This window comes from Pseudorca crassidens, chromosome 10 (genome assembly GCF_039906515.1).
Source record: "Pseudorca crassidens isolate mPseCra1 chromosome 10, mPseCra1.hap1, whole genome shotgun sequence".
NCBI lineage: Eukaryota > Metazoa > Chordata > Mammalia > Artiodactyla > Delphinidae > Pseudorca > Pseudorca crassidens.
Window position 1 is genome coordinate 46965265 of NC_090305.1, and position 16948 is coordinate 46982212.

The 16948-nt window shown below is 36.8% G+C and overlaps 1 protein-coding gene across 3 annotated transcripts in view; it reads left to right on the forward strand.

Annotated features, from left to right (window-relative positions):
- The window catches only part of KHDRBS2 (KH RNA binding domain containing, signal transduction associated 2), a 739251-nt gene extending 722723 nt beyond the window's left edge, over positions 1 to 16528 (forward strand). For all 3 annotated transcript variants that reach the window (XR_010946892.1, XM_067753529.1, XM_067753530.1), the window contains one exon: positions 14872 to 16528. The gene's annotated coding sequence lies outside the window, so the exon portion shown is untranslated. The remainder of the gene's footprint in view (positions 1 to 14871) is intronic.
- Positions 16529 to 16948: the final 420 nt, after the last annotated feature.

A 16948-nucleotide genomic window follows, 5' to 3' on the forward strand; every position in this document is an offset into this window, starting at 1 on the left:
ACTGGGCTGCACTTAATGTAAGTTCTTGACTTAAATTCTTTCTTGTGACCTTACTAACACTGCTAGTTATATTATTTTTTATATTGCCTGTTTCAAAAAATTGCTGTTTCTTGCATTACCAAATGTGTGCTGAGTCCATGATAAAATGACGATATATAGTTCTATATGAGATCAGTGACTGTAATAATGTAACTCTAAATATGGGAAGAAGCAACAAGAGGGAATATTTTCCTGGACCATAAGAGACTAGTTAGACAGGTGGTCTGGAGACTTTTGGCTACTGTTAAAAAGGCCTAGTCCAGTAATAGCACATTGAGTGACCTATCAACAAAATCTTTGCCAGACCTGGGAATGAGTATTCCTAGCACCATGGGACAAAATGGCCATGAAATGCCTCCCACACCATGGTCAAAATTATGACCCTGAAGGGGTCCTGCCAACTGAAAATTAGCATTTGCCGTCTACCTCTGCAAGGATTAAGTCAATGGTCACTGCAGCCACTGACCAACACTCCCTGAAAGGAGTTCAGGGTGGAGATCAGGAAGGAGGCACTCTGTGCTTTGGGAAAAACTGGAACAACAGGCCTTCAGGTAGTTAGAAACTTTCAGGAAAAGATTTTATGAGCCCAAATTCTTGTATCTTCTCATATCCAGAAAAGCACTGAAATCATTAACATTGACATCTGCTTTGGCCATTCAGGAGAGAAATGAAGTTAAAAGTCAAAAATGGAGTTAACTGTCGTTCAGACCTCCAAGGTAAAACAAAGTGGCCATTGTGGATTTTCAGACACGTTCCTGTATTGCTGAGACTCGAATTTTCTGAGCTGTGTCAGACCAGGGAAGAGCACCAGCCAATCTCAAAGCAGTGTCCGCTGGCGATGGCAGCTGCAACCTTACATTTTCAAGGTCTCCTCTCAGCTATTAAATTTTTAGACAATAAAACTGCTTTAGATCAGATATTAACAAAAAGAGGAGATGTGTAGTGGCCAATAGCTCCTATTATATATATGTTGATACCACATCAGAAGTTAAAACCTACTCAGGTAAAATTAAACAACTGGCTACCTGGCTGCAAGTCTACCTTGAAGTGCCAGGTCCAGACTAGGTTTCAGGCTTATTCTCCTGAATTACTAAGGGAATGAGATCTATTTTGTCTCTTAAAGTTCCAGTTGTCATTCCTCCAACCACTTCTAACTGGATCTGCTGTACCAAAATTGGTGGAACAAAGGATTGAGACCTTAATCATATGAGACTCAGATCCAGGACTTGGAATTCAAATATTTCTACTTCAGTATCCATTCCCCCCAAATTTAGGCAGGATTACCTCCCATTTCAGCAAGAAATAACCACAGCAAGCATTACCCCATTTCCTGAAAGATGTGAGCAGGTTAAAAAAAAAAACGGGGGGAAATTGAAACTATGTCCCCTGAAACCAAGTTCTGATGAGTTTATAATTAATGTCTCTATCCAAAATGATTATTCCTTTTCTTGTCCAACACTTGTTTTCCTTATGATTGAGGAGTATCAGAGAAAAGGGGGTATTGAAACAGAGCAGGACCCTGTGAAGCTCCTGCGCACAAAAGCCTTTCTGTGTCCCCTTCCCTGAGTTCCAAAGGGCAGGTTCAAACTGTTGCTAAGTAGGGAAGGGAGGGGATATGGAGAAAAGGGAAGAGCAGTCAAGAAACAATAGTGCAGTCTTGGGGGCAGGGTCCTGGTTCCCCCTCAAGGGATATACATAACAGTATGTTTGAGCTCTTCTGTAGAATTAAAACCCCCACAAATGGAAGATGTTTACTATTTGATGAAGCACTCCATTCCAGAGAAGGTCATAGTTTGCCCATCACCACCTGATGCCAGATATCTCTGGATTGAAGGAATGTGGGCCCTTCATGCATCCTGTTCGTTATCAGCAACCCCGCCCCTTGACTATAAAATTCCTCATAACCCCCCCTGAGTTGGGACATAGTTTTGAGGGCATTAGTCTGCTGTGGTCCCCTTTACCTGACAGAGCAATAAAGCTATTCTTGTCTACTTCACCCAAAACTCTGTCTCTGAGATTTAATTCAGTGTCAGGTACAGAGGCCGGATTTGGCTCCATAAATGGCAAGAAAGCAGAATTTAAGAGCAGAACTTTAGGACAAGCCCAGTCTGTTAATTTGTCAATGACTATGTATTATGATGAAATTAAATTTCAAAATCAAATTACTGGAGCACAAAATAAACTATGAATCATCTTTATGGTTTTTAAAAATAATAAAATAAAGTCTTGCTTATATTGTATAAAATATCAGTTTTACAATATCTTTAATTCTGAGTATACTTGTTCCTTCAAAAGATATTCAAATCTTATCAGAACTTAAATAGATGAGTCTTATTTCAGACTTTAATTGAATTTGTGTACATTTTTTATTTTCTGTATTGTATACTTACCCAGCCTCCAATTTTATTAATTGAGCAGTTCAGAAAATTTATTTTATTTTCTGCTTTAAAACAATGAAGTTTAGAAATAAGTATTACCTGCTGAACTGATAAGTCATCCAAAATAAGACTTTTGCCAAAATTACCCAACAAGTTGTCAACTCTCTTCTCCACTTTACATTTGTGGAGAATGTAAGCATTATTTATAAGTGATGCAATTCCTCTCACATTTCAAAACATACCCTTATAATGGAGTTAACAGAAAATATGTATAACACAAAACACTTAAGTATCATGTAATAGTTCTGACTGCACTTAACACCAATGATTTATGCCTTATATTAACATAATAACACCCAAGACTTATTACTACTGTTCTATTGCCAAAAATATTTTCCTCTACTTGAATTTTTGACATATGAAAATCAGCTATAAAATAACTGGGAAACATACCATATGGATTTTTAATTGGAAGTAAAATTTGGGATTTATTATTTCATTCCTAATCATTTATCTACCTAAAGCCCATCCAACACATTCAAATTTTTACATAACATGTTACTTCTGTCACATGCTCAGTGGCTTCAAAATTAAACTAGACATTAATTAGAATATTAGTTAGTATCTAACAATATGTAGAATTAGAAAAATGTATCCAGTTAAGTTGCAATATATTTGATTACAATATCAAGTACTGATACATTTTTAAATGATAATGAAAGTAAATCGATTGCTCTGCTAAAATGTTTCTTAATGTGCTTTTACACCATAGAGCACCTTTATTTATTACCAATAATAATCAAGTTCAAACCAATTCAATTACATACATTTCAGTGAAAGAGTGTTTAAGAATCACAAGCTAAAAAATCAAAGATTCATCACCTTACAATCAAAAGCAGTGAGCTTTAAACTTCAAACAACCAGGTGACAAGTTTGTCGTGTCTCACTTGTTCTTAATGGGAAGTTGTCAAGAACAGTTGACATTTTTTAAACTTACTATCTCATTTATCGCTGGTTATGAACCTCATGTTGATATGTTAAACTGTAGGACAGGAAGAAGAGGACAGCCACAGCTCTATGAAAATATATACATCAGCATTTGCAAATATCATGCATGGAATAAAAGGACCCTTAATTTCCAATAGGAAATGTGTGATGTCTCTCATTTCCTCAGTTCTTTTTTTTTTTTAAACCTTTCTTTCTTTTTCTTGTGTCTAGTGGTACCCAACAAATTTGGGACAATAAGGGACACTACTAATTAATTGCCCTTGTGTCAGAGACATCAGGGCTCTTATATTAGAATGAAAAATAGTGAAGGAATATAATACTGCTATATCCAAATAACTACAAAGGCCAGAAGTCATTTTCTTTTCAAAAATGACAATCCTTCAGTGAAAATATATTTTCAGTAATTTTACAAAACTTCTACCAAAGGAAGGGTGTTGAATTAATACATTCAATCAAATAGTGCTTTCTGCTAAGTCTTATATGATAGGTGTGAAGTTAAAAGTTAAGAAAGCAATTGAAATACAAAAGCTGAGCCTTTCTCAAAGTTTCATATTTTGACTTGGTTTAACTGGGCCATTTCTATTCTAACCCTATTTTGATCTTCAATTTGAAGGCAGCAAGGCTCAAGCTACATGGATCATTTCCTTCCAAACATTTGACTTGTCATTCTTATAGGAGAATAGAAGATTTTTGAATATCTATGTATGTTCTATAGTCCCTAGTTGATAGTTTGAGCTACTCTAGAACGTGGACATTTTTAATAATAATTGAGGTTCCATTAAACCTAGTTTTCAAATAGCTTCTTAGAGTTTATCCATCAAATAATTCAGGGTGTAAAAGTAACACAAAATTAATTCAACAACCACTAAGCAGTAAGATTGTTTGGTTTTGTCTGATAGGGACCCTGTGGTCAAAAACAATTAGATCTTATGATGAATATGCCATCAATTGTGTTCCTACCAGACTGAGCCCAGATGCACACTTCACTGAATAGCAGACAGCTGTGCTCAGAAGCCTACCTGGGGTATAGGAAGTCATATTTTGACTGTCGTGGCTTAGCTGCTTATTAATATTATAGTGTGCCTCATGCCTTATGCTAATGGCAGTGACTGATGTTTGTCATTATCTTCATCAATCTCATAAAATACTTCCTCAGGAGAGACCAATCATAGCTAGAATACTACTTAAACCGGTTTTCTAAGCCAGAATATAAAAAGCACTTAGTACAAGAAGTTGGATGAATAATTTATTTTGTTTTATGTTTGACAACTGCTACTCGTCAAACTTGCCATGAACCTAATTGATATCCCATATGGGAATAGATGCCTGTATGTGTGATTGCATGATGCTTTAAAGTTCTTCTGCTCATCTGGGAATATAGGTGAAGATGTGTGATAGAAAAACCAAAAGCTGGAATAAATCTGACACTAACTGGAGGTTCAATGTTTTTGACAGTGGAGGTGAGTCCCCTTATCACTTTGTGATTTCATGTATGCACTCTGTTTTACAAGACAGGTACTGAACATTTCCTTATGGACCCGAAAAGAAATGCTTAAATGGATGAAGCATCTCTTTATATCTGATAAATGGACATTAAATTAATGTCAAACAAGTGAGAAACATTTAGTTTTATTTTACATTCTACATTGTAGCAACATGGCAGTAATGTATTGATTCTTATATGCACATGATTTCATATGTCTTAATCACAAGAACTTGAGGTTATGAATTTCTTTATTAAAGTAAAAACAAAAAAATTAATAAGAAAATATACTTTTGATAGAACATGATGAATATTCACACTATTTCTGATAATAAGTGGTGGTAGGAGACAAAATGTTCCTGAAGAGAGGAAATTTCATCCACCATACCTGATAGATATTCATGGAGCCTTTGTCTAAAGAGTTAGTATAGTCATGCTTCCCAATATGCCATTTTTGTATTAGAGGGAAAGTTTAGTTTTATTGGAGAGAGGGTCAATATACAATGTGCTTCCCAATACATGTTTGTAGAATTAAATGGGTTGGAATAGAGCAGAGTGGAAAAGAACATGATAGGCGAGGACCATGCATATTTGTTCCCTCCTAAAAGCCTAATTTGTTCTAAAAATTAATAAAGAAAAATAAATAGATGGTTGGATGAGTGGTCAGTGATACAGATGATTCACACTAGAAGTTTCTGTTTCCTCTTTATACATATTTTTATTAAAAAAAGAACTTATTTAGAAAATATAAATTATAGTTCATTTAGTGAGACAGGAAATTGTAAAGAAGATTTCAGAAATTTTCATTGAAAGTACTTAATTTTTTTAAAATTAAAGTGTATCTCCCAAGACCTGACCTTTAAAGATACCCTAGGAAAGACTAAGCTATAAAAAGGAAAGGCTAAGTTATAAATACTATAGAACTATCCCACCTCCTTCCATTATGTCTCAGAGGAGTTTCGAAGGAGGCAGCACCATATTTTGTGCCCATCTTGAATCTGAACAAGACATAACATCTTTCTAAAGAGTCTCATGTAAATATTCCTGTATAATATAACACTCTTTTAGAAGTTTGTTTTGAACTAGAAAATATATTGTAGATAAGGTGACCATGCATCCTGTTCCAGTGTAATTATTAATAACACCACCTTTCACTCTCAGAGGTGTCCCAGTAGAGATGACAAATTATGGTAACTTTATCTATAAATAATAATGAAATGCTAATAAAATAACCTTTATTGGACGCTTGCTATTTGTCAGACTGAAATGCTTTCATGTGTAATGAATTCTTTTAAATAACCCAGTAAAAGAGGTTTTCACAGTTGAGGAAACAATGAGATAAAACATGGATAGAATTAAATAGCATGGCTTCTTCTCACAGCAGGCAAACCTGACACCAGACGAAGGTCTGATTCTATAACAACATATGCCAGAAGATGATATACTATCTTCTTATTTGCTGGTTGATATGATTAATTTGGTTTTACTTAATACATTCAAAGATTACCAATACTTCTAATTTGTTATACTTCCTAGCTGTTATAAACATACTTTATAACTACTGTTCATTTTAAGAGGCAGAAAAAGAGTACCAAACTGAACTAAAAGTCAGCTGGATTGTAGTTCAGTATACTACTAAGTTAGTGATAATAATAATGGTTTGTTATGTAACTAGTTTATGCCAGGCACTGCACATGGGATTTTCCCTGTGTTCTCTCACTGACCCTTAAAACAGCTCTGTGAGGCAGAACATCTGTACCCAATGAATGTGTATGAATTTCTTTAGCCCAAAATTGTTTCGGAGATTTAAAATGAAGTCTGGGGGATTAAATAATTTCAGCAGGGCTCTCCAACGCTGACTAGATTAGATTCTCTGGGAGTAACTGATTATCAGTATATAAGGCTTAAAATTTGGATGCTGAGGAATATTCTTGGGGGCAGAGACACCTTATATTTATATTAGCTATCATGTATTGAGTGCTTAATAAGGGCATGCATTTTACAAACTTATTTTTTCTTTTGTTTTTTTCCTCACCATAAGCCAAATAAGAGAATCTGAATTTGAGCCAATGTAAATTTAACTCCACTATGATAGAGAAAGTATCCTTCTCTGACTCTCTAGCATTTGCCCTAATTTAGGAACCTTTCTGAAAATCAATATTAAATATAAATGAATAAATAGTGTTTGCTCATGATATAATTTGTTCCACCACTGCATAAATAACGTGCATAGAAAAACAGATGTGATAGTATCATATAGAGGTTTTTGAAAGGAAATTCCTGGCTACTTTTTCAAACAAGTAGCGTGGAAATTCTCATTAGTGCAGAGTAACTTCTGTGTGCTGCAGAGAACAAAGCAAATATGAGTCTGTGCTTGTACCCAAACAATGGTCACAGTTCAGTGGGGATACAAGAATATAAATGCACAAATATAGATTAGGTACTATTAGAAAATGCCAAATAGTAGAGTGTAAGTTGAACAGTGCTTTTTAACTGAGAATATGTTATGCATGGTGTGTTTTTAAAATACAGATTCCAGGACCATACATGTGTTGACCAAATAAGTTTCTAAGGTAGGAATGAATTATTTTAAACTCCACAGGTGATTCTGAAATGCACTATGAATAACAACCACTGGATTAACATTAATATGTTAATTATGCAGATTAAAAAAGAAGAGGTTCATTTGAGCTAGGTTTTAAAAGATGGCTTCATAGAAGAGATGAGATTTGAATGAAAGATGAGACATGACAGAAGGTAGGTGAAACAGATGTTTTTCTGTTACTTTTTAGCTCAAAATAAAAAAGTGCCTTTAAGGATTTTTTCTACATTTCAGATTCCTAATTGGATTGATCTAGAGTAGATAATAAAACTTATAACAATAAATACCTGGAAATGTTCAATTATCTTCTAATATATCCATGATATGGTTACATGAAACTCAGGTAAAAGGCTTGCTTAAAAGCTCATAAATTTCTATAGATTAGCATTAATATCTTAATTTCAAAATTTTTATCACAATTAGTAAATGCATTTTAGACTACAAATTGCCTTTTGGTGTTTTATTCAAATTTGGATTCTTAGATCTTTAACATAGGGATTGATATCTAGAAGATGAATAACATATATTTGTTGAATGAATTAAATATTTGGATTTACTCGGTTTATTCATTCCACCTTGTTTGTGGGGCAGATTTCAATAACCTCCATTTGCAAGATCAAGAATTTTACCTATAAAGGTTTTGGTTTCTTTGTTTCTTTCTTGATCCATAACCAATGAGCTGGCAAAGACTTTCAACAACCATTAACTTTTAGGCTTTTTCTTTCCCAATGAAAAGACTGAAGAGAAAGAAGAAAAGTGGAAAAGGCAAAAGAGTTCCAAGCATGCTAACACCAGGGGAGTTCTCCATCCATGTGTATGCCTACACCAGCTGTCAAAACCCTCTCCTTAGACCAGTCTCTCCAGAAGGAGGAGCAAGCAAAGTTACCAACCTGTCAACGGGAAGGAGCAAGGCCTCCCCAGCTTGCCCAATTTTGTCATTGTTTTGGTTTGGATTGTTAATAGAATTGTAAAGGCATGACAGCCAGAAAGGTCACTAAGAATATCTTGCTGCATTACATCTCCTCAGTGCCGTTGTTGTTATAGAAAAAAATGCCAGAAAATATTCATATTTCCTCAGTGTAATTTTATAAATGATTTTGGAAACAGTTTCATGGGGGAAAAGTAAGGAGAAGAAGAAAGAATGGACAGAAAACAATACACAGATGGAAGAAGAGTATGGTAAGCTGTTGACAGAAGATTTTGATTCTATTATTCATATACATGTTTTGGAGAATAAAGGGGAAGAAAATGGAAGGCATCATACAGTGTTTAGTTATGGACATGTATTTGTAAAATATGTTTAGTATGAGACAGCTTTAATAATAAGGATAAACACTCATGCTGGTATTAGAGAAAGCAGGGGTAGCATCCAGAAGAGGGAGCTTTGACAGAAGCAGCTGTCACAATACAGGATGCCTGTGAGCTCAGCCTTGGTGCCATTCAGGAGAAGTCCAGCATTGTCCCATTGACCGGTTATGGTTCAGTTGACATGGCTGTAAGCTGGAGGGGCTTAAACAAATGGCCACTTTTCCCTAAAGAACTATTGAATGAACTCTTGATGTGACTACATTCTATCAATATAACAAACACGTGGAATTCTTAGTTGGACCAATACTCAAGACTTCCAAATTACTAACTGGACTCTTAGTAACTATACTGGCTGCAAAATGACCTCAGGAACTATGATTTTGAAAATGTCTGGTACCTGGCTCAAGTCATATATCTATATCTACTGGCCATCATACTGTTGCACTTTTTTGGCCCCTCCAGCTGCCTCATGATCACCTCATCCCAGACAAGCCTGATTGTCATCAGTGAAAAACGTATCAAAAATAAACATGATTACATAATTAGTTATAAGGATTGAAACTGAATATATCTTAAACAGTTTAATTCACATTTAGTTTCACAAAACAGCTGAAAGTAAAATGAATTTATGTTTTAATAATATTTCAAGAGTGGCTCATCACATTCATGGCCTACACGTCATCTTGAGTACACCAGTAATTTTCATTAGACAGGGGTGTGCTGGAGCCACAGGTCCATGACATCCAAATACCTGCATCTTTCCTCAACCAGGCCTTCAGTCACCTCACTTTGGTAGCTTGAAGTGGACCGTGGTGGGAATTTTATACCACAGAAATTGGCAAATGGGATGTCTTGGTCCCTTTGGGCTGTTATAACAAAATAGCAGAGACTAGGTGGCTTATCAACAACAGAAATTTATTTCTTACAGTTCTGGAGGCTGGACATCTGAGATCAGGTGCCAGTATGGTCAGGTGCGGGCCCTCTTCCAGGTTGCAAACTTCTTGTATCCTCATGTGGTGGAAGGGGCTAAGGAGCCCTGTGGGACCTCTAATCCCATTCAAGAAGGTACAACCATCATGACCAAATTACCTCCCACAGGCCCCACCTTCTAACACCATCAGATTGAGCATTAGAATTCCAATAAGTTAACTTAGCAGGGGTGGGACACAAATATTCAGACCATAGCATTCTGCAAATCAGGGCTTTCTATTTTTATTTTATAGAGAGCCAGTGAGACAGTTAACCAGCAAACCACTGAGTTACATGCACATTTTAGAAGAGACCTAATATAAACACGTTTTTGTAATTAAGAATATTGCTCGCTGGGTAAATATTTAAAGACACTGCTTAAAAGAAATGGTATTTTGTTAGACTGTCAAGGCTCACATTGCTATTAGCCATCAATTAACCTCCTTGTGTCTTAGTGTTCCTACCCTTAGAATGAGAACATTATAATACCTACTTCATGGAATTGTTCTGCTGATTAAATGAGTTAATATATGTGACGCACTTTAGAAAGTGCCCAGCACAGAGAAGGTGCTCAGTAAGTATTTTCAATTAGTATTAACAGGAGATGAAACTATATGTTTGTTTACAGTCCTCGCATAAAAGGCTGCCTAAATTGTGTTCTTTTCTTTGTTGAGCTTTTGTATCTTTTAGAAGCCCTTACCCACCTTCTAAATATTTCGTGAGGATCAGTTAAATGAAAGCACATCAAATCACTTTGAAATGCATAAAGCAATATGTAATGAAAGGTGGAATAATTATGTAAAAGGCATCATCTTGAATTTTGTTTATACTGCATCTTTGAAATGAGCATCAGATTTTTCTCTAGGTTGTTACTGCTCCTAGAGAAACAAACACAGATGGTGCCCAAACCTCCTACTGAATAGTTTTAGGCAATGGCATTTATCAAAATACCGCAGGTCACTAAATGTACAAAGACTCAAATCAAATCAAATCACATCTCAGTGTCAGGCCAGTATGGTAATTTAGGCAAATAAGCCTTTGTTTGGTAATTCAAGGATCTTCTGATTTGTAGACTGCACTAGCACAACAAACAGAAAATCTTACATGTAGGCTAAGTTTTGCAAAATAGGATATTAAAATGCAATTTCTTTTAGAGAAAAAAAATTAGTTTATCTTTTCTGATGATTGTTTCCAGGCAAATTAAAACCAATTTTGGGGTGTACATGCAGATGTTCCCATTTTATGTTGACCTTCTAGCCAAGCACTGCAGAAAAAGAGAGGAAACGTGTTTTAAATATATTTTCTTACACTCAAAACTTCTAAGAAACCCAGTCTTTGGAGTGCAGGCTTCCTTTCTTCAGGCACATAGTCCTGTGATCTCTCTTAATTGAGTCTTGGGTAGGTTTGCCAGGATCCCCTGGCTCAGTGATGGGGAGGGAGATCTGATCCCTGAGGCTTCCTCTCCCCCAAAGCTGGCTCTGCTGATGGGGGCTGGGGGTTGGGGCGATGGTGCAAGACTAAAGGTTGGGGGGGGAAGCGGGGAGCCAGGCTGTTTCTCCCAACAGCCAGCTTGCCTCCTGCACCTTCTCAGGCAGCAGCTATGTCTCTTTCATGCTCTACTTCCCACTGCTGGAGGCTGCCACAGTTGCCGCTCTCATCAGGTAACCCAAGGCTCCTGTTTTGCGGTAACACCTCCTGGTCCTTTTGTCCCTCCAGCTTGGGGTTGGTTACGGCTTGCCCCTGTTGCTAATTTCTGAGTTGCCTCACTTTTCTCTGTTTGGCTTCATCTATCTCTTTCAGCACCTGTTTTGTGCTTTAATCAGTTCCCTGCATGAGAAGCCAACATTTAAGTATTCCAGGTGAATCCTGTTCACCTTGACTGGACCCTGATTGGCCCAAGATCTAACACAGGCCACCTGCTCAACTGAATTCTCAGGCATGTGACACTGTTGAAAGTGCAGTTCCTCTGTACCCATCACAAAGGTCTCAAAGGCCCTTCTGGAGCATGAACTCCTGCAGTCACTGTTCCCTTTGTAGCTCTTTCCCTTTAGTTAAATGACCGTTCTACTTCGAGCCTGCTCTGGGCTAGATCTCTGAGATGGAGGCAGAGAAAAAGTAATTTTTGTTGTTTCTGCTAACATCAGTGTCACAAGACCCTCAGCCATTACACTTGTTAGCCTAGCCTGCCCCTTCTTCAGGCCACACCCCTCAAATTCTCTTATGGGTGGCAGTTCTCTCAGATATTAGTACCCTTCCTAGAAAGTCACAAATGATGACAGAATCTCCAGATAGTTTCCATGTATGTGATGATAGGACTAGAATATGGATCTGTGAGTTGTTACCATTCTAAAATTATATCCCTTCTGCTTTCTTTTCAAGGAAGTAAATTTGGGTCACAAAACAATTACATATCTTAAATTGGATCTTCAAGATCCTTTGCCACTTTACTTTAGACCAGGAACCAGGAATGTCCCTAAGCTACTTCTCCCACCATTCATAGTTTTTTCTCTGTCGCTGAACCTGTTCATTTCCTTCATGGTACTTGTGATAATTAGTACAATAGGAAGTATGTGTAGAATAAGCACACAAGATAAATAAAGTTAAATTTACATAAATTTGTAAAATATATAGTAGATATAAAATATATGCTTATTATGTATAAGTAATATATACAAAAACACCCATGTGTTTGTGTACATACGTGTGTGTTTTATGTTTTCATTTTTTCTTACCCCCACAGATTTTCTTCTAAATGACTTGCTTCACCGCTTAACACCCAAACGTAACACAAAGCCTGACATATCTCGTAGGTACTCATAAATATTTGTTGAATAAATAATGTGTGAATGTTCATTACCAAATGAAAATATGAAAGCAAATAATTATTTCCAATTTTAGTCACATCAGATCTTAAGTTTACTGACAACAAAGTGAAAAGAGGAGAGAACTAAGTCAATATTCTTCTCTCTACTTCAAAATTTCATAGGTTTATAATGTCTCCTCTGAGAAAGAGGTTCTCAGATTTCTCAATTTGTTTTTATCTACAGAGGAAAAAAGAGAAAAGCAAGAAATTTTCTGCTGTCCATTGTTGATGCTACTCACTAATAAAAACTACTGATATTTTAGCAAAAAGCTAATGATTTCCAAATAATGTAGCAATAAATGAATTGGATGCTTTACTATTTACTTTTATTTATTCTATATGAGCACAAACATATTATCTTTAGAATACATTTATAGCATGTGCATGTCTTTCTCCTAAATAAAAATTCTGAGGTCTACAAAGAAAGAGTGGGACGTAACTATAGAAGTAGCTGCAGAATGCAAGAATTGACAAGGACTGTGAGCCACACTGCCTGGTTTCAAGCCCTGGGTCTACTGTTTTCTAGCACTGAGATCACAGGAGAGTTAGGTCGTCTTGCTTTGTTACTATTTCTTCATTTGTAAAAAGGAGATGATAATAGTACCTAACTCATTGAACTTATTAGGATTAAATTAGTTAGAACATGTAAAGTCCTTAGCATAATGCTTCACAAGTAAAAAAACACTCATAAATGTTAACTAATCATATTCTTATTCTTTGTATTATTATTTTTGCCACCATATCCAAATTAAGGCAGTTTTGCTTCTAATGTAGAATGGATAAATTCTCATTAAGACTGAGCAAGGGAAAAATAGAGAATGTACACATAAATAACATTAAGTATGAAAGGGGAATGCAGTCATAGGTGCATTAGAAAAAGCAAAAGGCATAGTAGAAAGTCAAGAATCTAGGATTTTGTTATGTCCTCTTAATAAAGTTTTTCCTTAATTCTTACCCTAATTGATGTTTTCTTCCTATACCTTTTAAATACCTAATGATGAAGATCATGCTTATTCCATCTTCTTTGCTCTAAAAGAGCCTTAAAGACACCAAGACACTGCTGCCCTCTGAGCTCTGACTGAGAGAGACTGCCTGCAGCGCTGTTGGGTGACACCACCCACACACGGAAGCACCTCTCCAGCACTCTGTCCCCTGGGATTTCCCTTGACTCCATTTCCTCTGAGTAGCAGCCCTGAGCCTTCTTCTCTGGACAGACTACTGCTGTGAAGGACTTTCTCACCTGTGAACCTGTCAGAGCAGCTCCCAGTAAAGTTTGTGTGCTACTGCCACCTTGTCCTATCTCTCTTGTCATATCTATCTCCTTGCAAAATCACCTGCAACCCCCTAGAGAAGCTTAAAGGGAAGATCTGCCTTCAGAAGTCTACCTGGAAATAATTAGCATAGACATGGCATTAAGGTGATGAGAATCAATGATACTATTACAAGAGGAGTATATAGAAATAAAGCAGGAGGGCCCAGAACTAAATCTGAAATTACAAAATATGAAATCTGGTAAATGGGAGGAAACATACAAATGTAACCACTTGGTCAATTCCTTCTTTTATTCTATCACTCAGACTGTAGCAGAAACTAGTTGAGACACCGTCTCCTACAGATGTTTTCTCCCCCTTTCTTTCTTGCTTGATTGCACTCTGAAAATGATTGCCCTCTAGCTAACTAAGCACACTCCTTAACACTCCTGTCCTTTGTGAGCATTCTTCATTCCAGAAATAAGATCTTGGAACAATAACCTCAGGGACCACCAGAACCTGTTCTGGAACCACCTGACGCCAGCCCTGGCAATCTCAATGTCTCCAGGAGGAAAGAAGAGTGCAAGACCAAAACAGCCATGATCCTTATCTACAGCCCTATTTTCCACCCTGAAACTACAAGACCCCTCCCTATTTCCCAGGAAGCGGGGCACAGTCTTGAGGGTGTGAGCCTGCCATGGCCCCATTTGCCTGGCAAAGCAATAAAGCTACTCTTTTCTACTCCTCCAAAGCCCTGTCTCTGCGTTTCTATTGGGCAGTGGTGAACAGAGGCTGGGCTTTCAGCAACAAGTCCAGACACTGGTTCCTATAGGGCAAAATCCTGCCTCCTCCCCTGCTAAGCCATGCTGCGCTAGAATGACTGACTTCTTTATGCTCCTGTGGTTTTCCTATATTATTGCTATACCACACGTTATTGAATGTATCTGGTTATTATTCGTCTGTCTCCACAGGGGGCTGTCCTTGAAGGCAGAACATGTGTTCATCTCTAAATTCCATGGATCTACCACAGCATCTGACACAGAGCAATAAATATGTTCTAAATAATGACTGAACAAATGAACAAATCACATAATCTGTATTAGAGTGAAAAGGGTGACTCTCATGTGGTGGTCACAGAGGACTTCCCATGCCTGGCATCTTTTGTTTCATGATGATGGTACTGCTGTCTGTTCCTCTTTCTCCATCTGAAGTTAATTGAACTCTTACCCTAAGTAAAGACATAAGGCTCATATGTATTGTATCATAGGACCCATATGTAGACATAAAGGAGTAATGTGAAAATATTTCAAGTAATTAGAAATGCAGCTAGTTCCATTAAAAACTCAAGATGACACAATATTTTGGGCCAGTTTAAAGTACATCCTATAATACTATTATATTAATTTGGTTTTACTTCTTTAGAAGAAAAAAAGAAAAAATGGCATTTTAGGTCACGTTGTATAAGATCTGAATCTGAGTCACTTCTGAGATAGTTTTCCATTCTCATTAAATTCTCTTTTTGTGACTTCAGTGCTTTTGCTTTTCATTTTCATTTAAGGGCACAAAGCTGGTTCAAGAATGTATGGAGTTGTTAGATCATTGCTTCCATATATTTTTTTACTAAGATACATATTCATCATTCACAATTTGGCCTTTGGAAAAAAAAGACTAACTAGTATTAGAAATGTCTGTGACCTCACAGAACTTAATGACCAAGGTAGAATAAGCATTCATAAATACTTCATAGAAAAAATAGACTGTATAAAAGATCATAGAGGGCTTCCCTGGTGGCACAGTGGTTGAGAGTCTGCCTGCCAGTGCAGGGACACGGGTTGTGCCCCGGTCTGGGAAGATCCCACATGCCGTGGAGTGGCTGGGCCCAAGAGCCATGGCCGCTGAGCCTGCACATCTGGAGCCTGTGCTCCACAACAGGAGAGGTCACAACAGTGAGAGACCCGCGTACCACAAAAAAAAAAAGATCGTAGAGGCCAATCAAGTAATATAAAATTACATCCACAAAAGTTCTCTAGATGTGGTGGTACAACATCCTCTACTTCTTTAACTATGAAACAAAATTCATGAAAGCTTTTCAGTATAAAAGAGAAACAGCTGCAATTTTTGGACATTGATTATGAGAAGCACCCTGATTTCAAAATTTTAAATTGAATAAGTCTGTCTTTGAACGGTTTTTCATTGCAGCACTATTGACAATAGCCAGGAGATGAAAGCAACCTAAGTGTGCATCGACAGATGAATGGATAAAGAAGATGTGGCACATATATACAATGGAACTCAGCCATAAAAAGAAAAGAAATTGAGTTATTTGTAGTGAGGTTGATGGACTTAGAATCTGCCATACAGAGTGACATAAATCAGAAAGAGAAAAACAAATACTGAATGCTAACACATATATATGGAATCTAAAAAAAAAAATGGTTCTGATGAATCTATGGGCAGGACAAGAATAAAGAGCAGACATAGAAGATGGACTTGAGGACATGGGGAGGGGGAAGGGTAAGCTGAGATGAAGTGAGAGAGTAGCATTGACATATATACACTACTAAATGTAAAATAGATAGCTAGTGGGAAGCAACTGCATAGCACAAGGAGATGAGCTCGGTGCTTTGTGACCACACAGAGGGGTGGGATAGGGAGGGTGGGAGGGAGGCACAAGAGGGAGGGGATATGGGGATATATGTATACATATAGCTGATTCACTTTGTTATACAGCAGAAACTAACACAACATTGTAAAGCAATTATACTCCAATAAAGATGTTAAAAAAAAAAAACCTTGTGAGTCACAACTGACTACTGAACTAAATTCATTTCTATGGAAGGAAGCAATGGTTAAAAATGTTTCAGAATTCTGTATTTACGTTATGTAATTATCTATGATTATATATAACTGTAAGTAATTACATATTAACTTACATAAATATTATGTTTTATTTACTTATTGATATCTGTGAAAATACTGACTGAGGTTGATCCCTCCTTTGATATAAAATAAGTAAAATTATAGACCTAAGTAAGAAAATCCCCACAA